The 12,190-nt window shown below is 33.1% G+C and overlaps 1 long non-coding RNA gene across 2 annotated transcripts; it reads right to left on the minus strand.

Annotated features, from left to right (window-relative positions):
• Positions 1-326: 326 nt before the first annotated feature.
• On the minus strand, positions 327-7,088 carry LOC114282656 (uncharacterized). Of its 2 annotated transcripts, XR_014335413.1 has the most exons (3): positions 6,821-7,084; positions 925-6,674; positions 327-891 (listed from the first exon to the last, which is right to left on the minus strand). It is a non-coding gene; the product is annotated as an uncharacterized LOC114282656 (long non-coding RNA). The 2 variants fall into 2 exon arrangements; XR_014335414.1 differs by lacking the exon at positions 327-891 and having other exon boundaries at positions 6,456-6,674; positions 6,821-7,088.
• Positions 7,089-12,190: the final 5,102 nt, after the last annotated feature.

Here is a 12,190-nt window from a genome sequence, read left to right on the forward strand (position 1 = left end):
CACACAATCAGAGTATAATATACGGGCTCACAAATGCGGAAGCAATAAATCATAATACAAGTGGTCCATAAGAGCAGTGCATAAGTCAAATGGAATGGCATACATCTTTACAGAGCTTTACAACTTGAACACAATTAAAGCCAAGTACAAAAATACATATTACATCTTACAAAGGGCTTTCACAAGCCGACATAAACAAAATACATGAAATACAAGTTAAGAAATATAATCTTTCGGATTGCCGACATAACATGCATCCAAAACATCTTGCAAAACACACATCTTGGCGTAGCCGACTTCTTGCTTGTTACCTACATATACATAGGGAGGGTGAGCTTGGGTACTCAGTGAATGGTACAAGTAATAAAGGGGTTACATGAATGATTCCCGAGGTCTTTCAAAACAATACATAATATATCTTTGTCAAAACCATACTTAACATAGCTTGTACAAAACATGAGATAAACCTTATTCATCAAACTTGATCTTTCAAAACTTGCTTGGAATACTTAACATACGTCGGCTTAAAACATGGGGTGATGACATTCCGGGCAAAACAAAAGCATAACCTCGGCATCGAGCACACCCGTTCATAGTCCGTCGGTGGCCGATATCTTAACAAGGGTGCTACTTAGGCTTAACGTCCCCTAGCACAAAAGGACAGTGCTACCTAGGCTTAAAGTCCCCTAGCACGGAAGGACTATGCTACATAGGCCTAAAGTCCCCTAGCACGGAAGGACTATGTTACATAGGCTTAACGTCCCCTAACACGAAAGGACGGTGTTACTTAGGCTTTACGTCCCCTAACACGAAAGGACGGTTCCAAGAATGTCACCCAAAGCAAAGCTTACTTGATAACTTGTCCTTCAAAACAAAGCTTATACTTGATAACTTGTCCTTCAAAACAAAGCTTATACTTGATACATAAAATAGGGATGTCATTCATGCTTAACAAATACTTTTATCAAAACAAGGCAAAGCTTATCAAAACCTTAAGAACATAACTTTATTAAAAATACCACTCACACTACTTCTTGGGACGTCGGGGTCAAGGCAAAGGTCCAAGTCCTACAAACACATGGCAAAGCATACTGAACATACATCTCAAAACAAGTCTTACAAGCATGCAAATGATCTCGGGAAGACATGTTAAAAATCAAAACACTGTTTTACATGTCAGGGAGACATGCTGGGTACCAACCAGGTCTAAGCCGAGGTCCTACACCTCCTTGCCGAGGTGTGGTCCCGACGGCCTCATTCAAATGCAAGGTCGGGAAAACCTGGGTTTCCCTTTGAAGAACATGAAGAACATGAACATGAACATCATGAAGAACACGAATGCCAAAATCATAACTTCTTTATTTACAAAATCTGGGATTTCATGCTATGAGTTCGAAAACATGGACCTGGGTACCCATACTTGAAAATCATGTGAAAACAAACACAAAAACATGAATCTTGGCATGAGCTTTCGGATCAAAACATGACTTTTCATGAAGAACACATGAATGTCATTTTCTCTTTCTAAAACCGAGCTTCAAAGCAATGCATGGCTTACAAATCATTTTCAATCATGCAATGCAATAACATAAACATAAAGAACATCATGAGCAGATCAAGAATCTAACCTTAGAACGCGGATCTAACGGTTCGATCTCTAGGAAATCAAGCTTGGAAACCCACTCTCCCTCAAGAACTCTTCTCCCTCTTCTAGAGCTTCTCTCTCTACTCTCCAAAACAATATACAACAAATGATAGGTTTCCTCTCTCTATCGGCTGACTTAACTCTCAGCCCGGAAACGTGGCAACGGCTGGTTAGTTCTCTCCGAAAAGGTGATAGATTGACAAGACAAAACTCTGACAAAGCGTATCTAACAAGCTACTTGGTAAGGCACTCCGGCAAGTGATGACATCGACTAACAACAAAACTTCGGCAACTAAGGTGACAATGACCTCGGCTAGGAAGGACAACACTTGACTAAGCTGTGCCACACCTTGGCCTAGATGTGCCACACCTCGGTCTAGGTCATACCACTCCAGGACAAGATCACTCAGGTGCAAAGGTAACATCTCGGCCTAGATAATACACATCTCGGCCTTGGCGATTCACACCTCGGCCTAGGTAATGACATCTCGGCCAATATGTCAAAGCAAAGGTGGAGGTCAAACGAAGGGATTCCAAGATACTTCTAAACTGAAGATGACCTCGGCTTGGAATGATCTAGGCTTAGCATAACCTAGGCTTGGCATAACATCGGCTAACATAACTTAGGCAAGGCGTGACCTAGGCTTCACATCAAGGAAGGAGCAAATCATGCGAGCAACACTTAGACACTTCACAAAGGCATCAAAACAGGGCATGGACCTTACATACTTAAGCAAAACAAGTCACAAACATACAAATGCAAGCTTAACAAGTCATAATCATACAGATGCTCATGAACATGACTAAGACGTAAATGTGGGTCCTTACAGCCCCTCTCCAATCGCCACCCCTTTTCCTTTTATCTGGTGCTTCATTGTCTCCATGTCTGCCGCCATCCTCCTAATTAACTCGTCTTTCTCCCTCACACGATCCTCCAGAACTTGAGGATCCAGCCTCCGCCTCTGTCTTTCAGGACTTTGAGAGCGACGGGGGCTAGTGCCCCGTCTCTCCCTCGCATCCCTCGGGAGTTCCATCGCGGGGGTTCTAAATCAGCCATGGGTGAGATAAAAGGTAAACCTTCGCGCCTCCCACACCCCTCTGGGGTTTGCCCATCCACAGCAGATTGCTGCAAGTCTTCATTGTGCGCCATTGCCTTCAACTAGAGAGAAAAACTTGATCAAGAGGTTTTGTTCTTTGCGATCTTCCCACAGATAGTGCCAATTGTACGAGCACGAAATAATTTTCTCATATAATCCTGTTGATCAAGTTTGCACTCCTCCAAACATCGTCACTTTACTCCTTGAAAACACAAACGAGAGCTAGCCGGCAGGTGTGTGCCGGATACCTCTCCGATACCTAAATCAGCAAAATAGACAAATAGACAAAAGCTCTGTATATTCGAGAATCAAAGTTGTGATACCTCTCCATTGGTCTGGCTATGAGCTTTTATAGATTCTGCTTACCACCATCCAAGTAGGACTCCAACTCTCCTTACATGAGTTCTCCTAAGAATCACACACCCTACTCACTGCCAACAAAGTGAGATGGTTTGCACAATCCTGGTAGGACTCTACTCTCCTTAGCAGAGTCCTCCTAAGAGTCTTATGCCCAAGGAAAATGCTTAATCTCAACTCATTCTCACCACTGCAAGCCAAGTGAAATGGTTTTATTACGGTAGAATGACAGCACAACTGAGCTAACACCTCTGACACGCTCAGCTCGGTGCTTCCACAGGCAGTGCTTAGCTTGGTCATCGCCTATTTACCTCAGTTTGGAATACCCTGACCGAGCTACTTGCAGCTATCCCTGACCGTGCTAAGAAGGACAAGCTCCAAGCTGCAAAGCCTATTCACTTCGGCCCACAAATCAGTCCCTTACTATACTTGGACCTAGCTCGACCCATAGCTCAGTTCCCTTACTACACCATAATTGAGCTCGGCCCAAATTCACATAAAAACTCCCTCTCATATATATATATATATATATATATATATTTTTCTTGCCAATCAATGCAAAGATACCTGATCTGAGGAGAAGCAATAGAAAAAAGCAACTCGGTTTTGCCTTTTTTAATTATGTATATTTTTTGGTCAATCTTTCTTTCCATCTACATTAAGCTAGCAATTTCTCCTCCCCTTCTTTCAAGGTGCACCAAAAATGATTCAAAATAGAGTAATGTTAGAGATTTTAAAAATTCTACTAAAATTTCTATCAAATGTGTAGGACCTACACAGTGTGAGTTCATATGAGTCTCACACCTATGTAAGATATTTAGTAAAATTTTTAAAATCTCTAATATTTTTGTCCAGGATATGCTCATTGATTTACCTTTGTCATATGTTAAAACCTACAAGACATACACACGTCAAGGATCTCGAGTTTTCGCCCTGGCTTACAAGTTGCTTCCGGAAATGACAGTAAGAATTCATTCTCCCTTTCTGCAATACTATCTCCTTTTGGAAATTCCACTTGTCTGTTCTTCTATGTTTTTGTTCTTTTGAATTATTTGTTAATTTTTGGTCGTTGATGATGTGTATTTTTATTATTTATTTTGTTTGTATATATCGGTGTGATTTATTGTGCCAACAAAGTAACTCTACAGCTTGTTGCTATGCTTACACTTTGGTTTATAAAAACTAAGGCTAGAACAAACTACTTGCTCGCAGTCTGATTTAGAGAAACGGAGAACAAATTATTTGCTAGTTCATTACATTCATATATAGAATAAAAAAAATTAAAAAAATAAAAGTATACAATTTAGTAGATTGGAAAGAAAACAAAACAGAATTTAACTAGCCATGATGTTTAAATTTGAATGTGGGGGGATTGTTGTGCTTTATGCACAGGGTCATTGTTGTACAGCCAATCGGGTCCATTATGGGTCATATTTTATAAATCTGAATCGTTCACTTTTTTAGGTATATTAAATAGAATATATCTGTAAAAAAAAATTAAATTGATCAGATATCAATAACTTCTTTATCTAATTACATTTGTATTTTAAAAAATTAATGGTTAATGTGATTTTGTGTATAAAACTGAATATAAATGTACTTAGATAAAATGGCTGCCGACATCCGATTAATTTAAATTTTTTTAAATATATTCTACTCAATATACTCTAAAAATTGAACATTTCAAATTATCAAAATAAGGTCCGAAGTGAACCCAATTAGCCATACAACAGTGATTGTTGTGCTTTATGTACCGCCGCTACCCATCTTCCTTAAAATTTGGCAACATTCGTCCTTCTATTAGTATTTAACAGAAATCCATTGGCTAGAGCTCTTAAACTGTACCAAAAGGTAAAGAGTTCGACTCTTTCCACCTACATGAGGGTCGTATAACCATTGTAATCATTTGGGGTATCTCTCTCCTTCTTCGGGGAGTTTATTGGGGATATATTGTAATTTTGTTTTTAAGGGTAATTAATTACACTGATGGTCCTCAAAACATACACTAGGTTACATTTTAAATCTCAATATTTATTGGGGATCATAGAACCTCCAAAAAAGGGAGTCCCAAACATTTTTATTTTAATTGTTCTATTTCAAGTCTCAAAGTATACATACAATCGTTACACTGTAATGTTTAATGTCAACACCATTCAAAATGAGTCAAAAAAGAAGAAATATTTATAAAATTTTACATGAAATTACAATATAATTAAAATGGTCAATAATGAGGAGCCTAAATGGTCAATGCATCTATCAGCGACAATTTTAAAATTTTATTGCTAAAAGTTCTTTTCTTTTTTCTTTTTTACTTTTTGAATTGACATTTTAACGACTATTCTCGTGACAAAACAAATTGATCCCTAAATTTTTTTTGCAACAAAATTTTTATATTTTGGGACAAAAATTTGATTTTTAAAATTCTTATTTATTGTAGTATAACCAACATCACAACATAACTAAGGGTCATAACCAAAGACTAATTGAGGCATAATCAAATACCTCTTCACGCATAACTAAAATAAAACAAGAAATGATTATAATTAAATTATAATTAACATTACAATTAGTCATAGTCAAGTCATAATTAATACTAGAATAAATATTAATTAAAATTTACAAAAATCATACTTGACATGTATTATAGAATTTTCCCAACTAATACCCACTTGTCATTCTAATATATACCTCTTAACTTGTTCACTAGTGATTCTAATATAATCTTATATGGAGACCCTCTAAATTATTGAAATGTATCATTTTGCCTCTTAAACTATGAAAGTGTACAAATAGACCCCCTAAACTATTGTGAAATGTCACTTTGTCTCATAAATTATAAAAACGTACAAATAGATCTCTTAAACTATAAAAACCATACAAACTAGACCTCTAACGAAAGGGGTCAAAGTGAAACACGCCAATAGTCTATAAAAATTGTACAAATTAAACCCCTAACGAAAGGGACGCCAATAGTTTAGGAAGTCTATTTGTACGCTTTTATAATTTAAATGACAAAGTGATACTTCACAATAATTTAGGGGATCTATTTGTACGCTTTTATAATTTAAAATGTCAAAATGATATTTCCAATAGTGTAGGAGGTCATGGTGTAAATAATCACAGCTGTAATTATTGGTTCCTATTTCCACATTATTTGATAAAACTCTTCTATTTTGCTAATAAAAGCAAGAGACAAAACAATACAAAGGTATCTTCGACTAGGGAACAGAAGTTGCATTTTTTTGTTTAATGGTAAAAGGCTGCATTTTGATGCAAACTAACAAAAATATTACCCGTTTTTTTTTATAGGGCATGTCATGGCTCTTGCTGAGTGAAAGGACAAGGACAAGGAAAAATAGAAAAATAAGCCACCACAATTTTTTATTTTTTTTTAAGCAAAAGTGTTGGTTGCCTAGAAAATGATACAATCATGCTCGAAATTTCAAGCCTCTTGTTTCTTAGAGAAAGAAAATATGAGAAAGAGGCACAAAGGGACTACAACAAATGCTACAAGCTTTAACAAATCTTCAGTCTCCTTTGAAATCACTCCAATCCTTGACCAGTCTCCACTATACCTTCACATTGAATTGTGTAGATTTTGCAAGTTAGAGAGAGAGAGAGAGAGTAGATATTGGTTAAGTCTAAACACTACTATACCTATTTAGATCACACACACACACAAGAAAAAAAAAATTAGTAGAAGTAATTTCTAGGAGATTACCCGGCATCGATGAACCCCAATCCAAACACTGTAACTGCAGACTGAGCAAGAATTGTGTTTGAAAGTCTCAATGAAAAAATGGGTTCCTGCTTGTCCCTTGATTTCTCACCCAATTCTTTCTTTTGAGAGACTACTATACTACTTCTAAACTTTGTCCCATTTTTCTTCACAACCATGTGTGTAAGGATGTTGGAGATAACACTCCTTTGTGTGATCAGCATTTTCTTGTCCAAGTCCTTTATTGCAGATTTCATTGGTGGCTATCATTACATACATATCAACAACAACAACCACAAAAAAAAAAAAAAAAAAAAAAAAAAAAAACTCAAGGTAAGGGCAAAAATGTCATTTAACAAAAAACACAAACTCTAAATTTTCTTAACATTTGATGAGCATTAACCTAAAAGATAATTCTATTAGCACACTCAACTTTATCTTATGCCACGTTTGGGAATATATTATTTTAGTAATTTTTTAATTTTTTATAGAAAAATATTCAGAAAAATAGAGAGTGTGATGTGATAACTTATAGTGATTTTTTAATTCTTTGACTAAAATATTTAATCTTCAAGCGAGACCTTAATATACATTGTTTATATTATTTCAATTTCAATTGTCCAAAAATAATATCATATTGAATAAAAAAATTATTTGAACAATTGAATTTTGTTTAAAATTGAAAAGCAAATAATTAATTTTTATTTGAAAATTAAGATTGGAACAACATAAATAATTTATACATGGAAAAAAATAATGATAGTTGGCAATAGAATTAGAGTAAAGATATAATTATCCAATTTTTACATAGATTTATAGACTATCTCACATGGGTGTATATAAGAGGGTTCGTAGAATTTTGTGTGGAAATAAAAATGATTTATTTATATAATTTTTTTCTCTTGTTTTTTTTTTATTTTTTTAACCGGAAAGAAAATGATTATGACTTTTTTACCCGTCAAAAACATATTTGGAAAAAATGTGTAAGGAAAAATTATATGGATGTAACATTGGTGGTAGAAAAGTAGGCATTCATGGTTGGTAATAAACTGTCGATGTTTGAGTAGATGATTTGTGGTTAAAATAGTCATAAAAGATAATAAATAAAATATTATATCTAACTCAAAATTATTACATTCTTCTCTTATAAAAAAAATTAAAAAGTCAAAAAAAAATTTTCAAACTAAACTTTTTAACTCAGACTAAAATAATTCAAAAAATCAAAAAATCAACCTGCTTCTCAAACCAACCCTCAATTTGTAAGATTTTTTTTAAAAGTTACGTTAGGACTCAAATAATTTATCAAAATTTTTTATCAAATCTTTCAGATATTTGTGTCAAATCTTTCACATTTTTCTTTGTTCTTTTGCTCTCTTTGTTTACACCAACAGTCCTCTCTCTCTCTTTCTCTCTCAAACAAGTGGTGTGGTCTCTCTCTCTCTCCTCTCGCTGAACTGAATCTATGAAGAAAAGAAAAGGAAAGGGTGATAGGAGAACCGACCTCCACACCCTCGCCGCCACTCCTTTGCCGACCATCGTGAACTACCCACCCCCTTTCATGAACCTCGCCACCGCAAGTCCAACCCCCTTTTCTGTTGCTACAGATCGCAAGTCACCGCGCCAGAGAGAGAAGCAAGAATGGTGGGGAAAGAGTGGGTTTGAAAGCACCATTTTTACTCTCTTTCTTTAAAACTCCATTGGTCAAAACCCACAAGACCTCCATTTCGGTACAAACTCCACATCTTTTCACACACATTCTTCCACATACACACACACACACACACACACAAACTACAACCCATGATGATCCTGACTCGATCTCGAAACTAGCCAACCCTAACTTTGTCTATCTTGAAAGGTTATTGAATGGGTGTACAGAGATCAACCATTTGTTCTTCATTTATGACTTCTCTCTTTTCCTGTACATATGCAATACATACAACCATGGGCAAAACAATAGTTGATGATGATGAAATTGACAAAGCCAAGACTAAAGCTTTGTTTTTTTTATCTGAATTTTTGTTTCTTGATGTTTTTCTTGAGGTGGGTTTATGAAATTTTGGGTATTTTAAGTGTTAAAATCAAATCTCTGAACCACCCATTTGGTCATTGAAATTGTTAAGTGAGAGGTTCATGATTTTGAGGCCAGACAAAGGAGGGAAATCAAATGGGATGTTAGGACTGGCTTGGCCGCCATTGGGGTTATGGGTTTGCACAACTTGTGGGGGAGTTTTGTTTTTCTTTTTTAATTGGATTGTGTTTTTGATCATGTAAGAATTTGCCTAATTAATCTTAAGATTAGTATTTTTTTTTTTTTTTTGGTTGTATTTGTAAGTGTTGTGCGAGAGAGTAAGAGAAAGAGAGTGAGTGATTTGGCGGTGGTCGACGGTAGGTGTCAACGAGAGAGAAAGGCATCAGTGAGAGAGAGTGTGTGGGTGCGGTTTACCGTTTGAGAGGAAAGAGAGTTGAGAGAGTGAGTGAGTGAGAGAGAGCTCTGTTTATAGTTTGAGGGGAAAAAGAAGAAAAGAGGCGTGGGTTGGCTCTGATTTAGGGGTTGTTTGGGAATACTTAAAAATAAGCGTATTTTTTATTTTTTTATGAAAAGATGTGTAGAAAAGTAGAGCGATGATGTGATGAAAATAAGATAAAAAAATAAAGTGTGTACATATTTAGGATATACAAACTTGGCCTTATAATGCCTCTTCTTTTCTTAGCGCGTGAAACTCACGTCTATATCTATACTATATATTAAACAAAAGATGATTTTTAATCCCAAGGCATATGGGAGTTTCAATATCCCAATATAAATTTTCTAAATTTTTTATTAAAAAAAAATCAACATTTATAAATTTGGGCAAAATCCTCTGATCAGTATTTGTTAACTTTTTTCAATCCAAATGTCTTTCCACATGCCTCCATTTATTGATTTGGTCAAAATTCCCTGATCAGCATTTAAAATCTCCTCATACAAATAATTATAGATACAATCTGTGTATAGTTACTGCAGTATCATTTTCAACTTCTCTCATACACTATGGTTAGCGATAAGATTGTTAAATTATTTTTATAAAAAATCTTAAAAACTATAATTTATATATTAAAAAAATCTAAAATAAATATAAATACTTATAATTATACCGTATATAGCACGGGTGATAGGCTAGTATTATATAAGGAAAATTGAGTTTCTAACTCACAAATTTTGTAAAAGTTTTAATATTCCAATCCTAATTTTTTAATTTTTTGATTTTAAAAAAATAAATAACCTCAACAATTATTGACTTCTCTCAACCCATAAATCTTTTTGACTTCTCTCATAATTATTCCAACACAGTATCCTTTTCAACTTTTTTCATATATTGATTAGTGATGGGATTGTTAAATTATTATTATAAAAAAATCTAAAAAAATAATTTGTATATTAAAAACATATCTAAAACAAATATAAATATCTATATATACATATATATATAAGGATGGGTTTCTAATGAGAAGCATCCTAATGCTGTGTTTGGTTGGGAGATTTGGGAGGGATTTGGAAAGGGAAAGGAAAAGGGAAAGGTGTGTGAAACTTGGTGAAATATAAGTATATTGTATTCATATTTCACCTTACTTTTCTCTTTCATTTTTCCTTTCTAAATCCCCCCTCAAATCCTTCAACCAAACACAGCGTAAGAGTTCCAAACTCTAATTCTAAAATTATTGATTTTTGAATTTATAAAATAGATTAAAAAACGTATTGGTTGATTTATTTATTTAATTATTTTAGAAATAATAATGGGAAGATAACAAAAATATTTCATAATCTCTCCATCATAATCTCTCTCACCAATTTTCAAAAAACAAAAAAAAAATTTAAAACTTGCATTTTTTTTCTCTCCTATCTTTCCATATCTTATATATTATACTATAACACAAAAAAAAAAAAAAAAAATCAGACATATAAACAGATAAAATTAATAAATTAGATTTTTATTTATTCATTTAAAATATTTTTTTTTGCCTCTCAATATCCAATTTTAAATTTTAAAAATCTATAAAGTCAATCTAGACAAATTTGATTGGAAAATATCTTCCACTATCATACTTTAAATCAATAAAACTCACGTATTTATCACATATTTAACTTGCATAATAACTTACCTAAATAATAATAATTAAAAACACATAGAAACACAGATAAATTAAATTTAAAAAATAAAAATAAAAACCCACAACACCATCTAAAATAAATTGAAAAAAAAAACAAAACAAAGAGAAACCACAAAAAAATAATGAATATAAGAATTTAGATATGGATCTAAAAAAGATATAAAAATATCTAAATTTGAATTATGATTTAATAATATAATTATCTTTTTTTTTTATGTATATCTATCAAAATTTTTAATCATTTAATAGAACAAATTAGTCAATTTTCTAAAATTATTGATTTTTCAATTTATAAAATAGATTTTTAAAAAAAAAACTATTGACTGATTTATTTATTTAATTATTTTAGAAGTAATAATTATCCTTTTAATTTATGAATTTTAAATGGAAAGATAACAAAAATATTTTATAATCTCTCCATTCTAATCTCTCTTACCGATTTCTAAAAAAAAAATATTAAAACTTCCCTGCCTTCAAAGAAGACCGAATATTCAAGAACTTTGAGTTTTCCTTAGGTTTTTTTTTAAAAAAAAATTTATTGAGATTTTTATTGTATAATCACAGTAAAAAACCTATTATTCCTTAATTTTCATTGTATATATTTTTCCAAAATTCGAGTTTTGTTTAAGAAATATATAAGGTTATTAGCTATCCATATGTGGCTAATGTTGTGACTCAAAAGAAATTTTTGTACAAATAATATTAATTATATTTTAGATATTAGTTCTGTTTAGATTTTAATCACAATTTATATGCTATAATTGGTAGTCACATTTTGTGATTGAATTTTTTTTTATCACATACTAACCGTGACAAGAAATATATATAATTGTGACATTACCTCATTGCTAATCATGGATTATTTAACGCCCTTTACAAATTTTCTAGAGCTGGTAAGGTTGACCCAAACCCGTCAATCTGCCTATAGGTTGACCTGAACCTGCCAATCTGCCTACAATTTTATGGACTTAAGTCCCTATTATGATATCAAAGAGAGAGAGAGAGAGAGAGAAGAGAAACTTTGTACTGAAGAGTTTGAATAATGAATGAGTACAAGTTTTTTAGATGGTATGAAACGGCAGCCAAACAAAACAAATTATCTACAACCTACTGCATCTCTCTCTAGCTCTTTTTATTATTATTATTATTATTATCATTATTATCTATTTTGCTTTTGATTATTTGGATATATTGTGTTTGGCAACAAAATTCTTTGAACAA

This window comes from Camellia sinensis, chromosome 7, assembly GCF_055761805.1.
Source record: "Camellia sinensis isolate YWXY chromosome 7, ASM5576180v1, whole genome shotgun sequence".
NCBI classification, from domain to species: Eukaryota; Viridiplantae; Streptophyta; class Magnoliopsida; order Ericales; family Theaceae; genus Camellia; species Camellia sinensis.